A 2,252-nucleotide genomic window follows, 5' to 3' on the forward strand; every position below is an offset into this window, starting at 1 on the left:
TAAAAATAAAATAAAAATATACTTAGTGACGTAGTATACATGATAAAATTATATTTAAATAATTTTTCAGGAGTGTATACAACAAGATTTTGAAAAAATTATTGATGAGAAAAATATATTAAATCAAACATCATTTTTGAAAAAAAAACACTTTTGGGTAGAATATATATTGTAATAACATAAAAAAACCATACATCCAACACCCAAAAATTCTATTTCTTATATAAATAGGCGAAACAATAAAATAACCAACATAACAATACTCCATACATGCTTAAAAACTTTCTAACATAAACATAGGTTCAAAACCAGATGTTAGTCATCTGAGAACGCAAAATGTTGAATACAAAGACTAAAATATCCAGATAACTTTATTTGATAAAGAAAATGTCCCTCTGCTTGCTTGTTGATATGCTAAAAGATTCAAGGGTCACCCCAAATCCATGCATCTTCCTTGACCAACTTAGATCACCTGCAAAATAATTAAAGTACTTAATTACTTTTACACAGGTACTTTAATAATTGTAAATAAATTTCCTATGATTTTCAAGGATTTGTGTTCTTGCTAAATATAATTGAAAACAAGAGTGGACTAACTAGCTAATAAATTAATAATCTCCTAGGCAGAGGTAATTAATTCATAATCTCCTAGGCAGTGATCATCAAGACATCAGTAATGGTGATCTATATGTGTGTGGATAGAAAGAGGCCTGACCTGTAGCATTGGTGAATCAGAAACTGGGGGATGTGCGGTGAAGAAAAGGCCTGGCCTCAGCTGATGATGTAGTAGGTTCACTGTCTAGCATCTCGGTCCCCATTCCATTACCATTGTTATCCACCATTCCATCACCACTCAAGCTGTCCATCCCAATTCCCAGGCCAAGGAAATCCCTGGTAATCTTTTCACGATACTCACTCCCTATATTCATCGGCGGCTCCAACCAAACATTGTTATTCACCTCACCAACCATCATTCTATCAGCATTGTTTAGATTGTACATCAGTTCTCCGCATCCTCCAGCACTCAATTGTTCCATGCCAACACTATGTCCTCTAGCACAGCCATAACTGGTACCATCATTAAACCACTGAATCGGCGTTCATCATTAAACCACTGAATGAATTGTGTGTGTTCTGATTAAATTCATTGTGTGGATTGGTCAAGTCAGCACCGCCATATATACCAAAATTATGTAGAACACAGAATAGATATACACACACAGGACACAATACACAGAACAAATATTGCAAAGGGAAAAATTTTCTTACTGAACTTGCAAAACTTACAGAGAATAGAAAAGAACTGCTACTATTTCTAACGTTGCAACTGCAACTTAAACTCCTAAGAATTAGCTACTACTCCCACTAATCCACCAACTCTCCTAACAAACTAGAACTACTCAGAAGACTAAGTCACAACTCCTACAAACCAGGAAGCTGACTATTATTCAAACTAACATGCTATGATTAAATTCCAACATGCTCCCCCTAATCTAAGCATGTTTCTGCAGACACTGAATTCCAAGTAAAGCCCTCATCTGTTCGAATTTCACCGTTGCCATAGCTTTTGTGAGTACATCTGCACGCTGCTCATTCGTACTCACATATTTGACTTTAATCTCCCCACGTTCAACACACTCACGAATAAAATGATATCGAATGTCGATATGTTTACTTCTACCGTGAAAAACTGGGTTCTTTGCAAGATCGATAGCTGACTTATTATCCACATAGATGATCACTGGACCATGTTCCACTCCTGTTATCTGAATCAACAAATTTCTCAACCAAACCGCTTGACAGGCTGCAGCTGTAGCTGGCATGAACTCAGCTTCACAGGAAGAAAGGGTCACACATCGCTGCTTCTGAGAAACCCAAGTAATCAGATTATCATTCAAGTAAAAAACCATTGCTCCAGTACTCCTCCTGTCCTCGGTGCTCCCAGCAAGATCACTATCTGAGTATCCTTTCAACAGATGATTACCTGTTCCTTTCAAGTAAATTAAGCCGTAGTTTGTAGTCCCTTTAATGTAACGTAGAATCCGCTTCACCGCTGCTTGATAAAAAACTGTGGGTCGTTCCATATATCTACTTACAATTCCAACTGCATAGGCTATATCCGGCTGGGTATGGACCAAGTAACGTAACTCACCCACAATACTCTTGAATTGAGTGGCATCTATAACATTACCCTTCTCGTCTTTGTCTAGCTGGATTGAAGTTTCCATTGGATATTTCGTTGGTCTACACTC

The 2,252-nt window shown here is 37.2% G+C and overlaps 1 long non-coding RNA gene across 1 annotated transcript; it reads right to left on the reverse strand.

Annotated features, from left to right (window-relative positions):
* Positions 1 to 238: 238 nt before the first annotated feature.
* Positions 239 to 1,268, reverse strand: LOC141724387 (uncharacterized). The gene is made up of 2 exons (XR_012576626.1): positions 716 to 1,268; positions 239 to 472 (listed from the first exon to the last, which is right to left on the reverse strand). It is a non-coding gene; the product is annotated as an uncharacterized LOC141724387 (long non-coding RNA).
* Positions 1,269 to 2,252: the final 984 nt, after the last annotated feature.

The sequence above is a fragment of the Apium graveolens genome, chromosome 1 (assembly GCF_009905375.1).
Source record: "Apium graveolens cultivar Ventura chromosome 1, ASM990537v1, whole genome shotgun sequence".
Lineage (NCBI taxonomy): Eukaryota > Viridiplantae > Streptophyta > Magnoliopsida > Apiales > Apiaceae > Apium > Apium graveolens.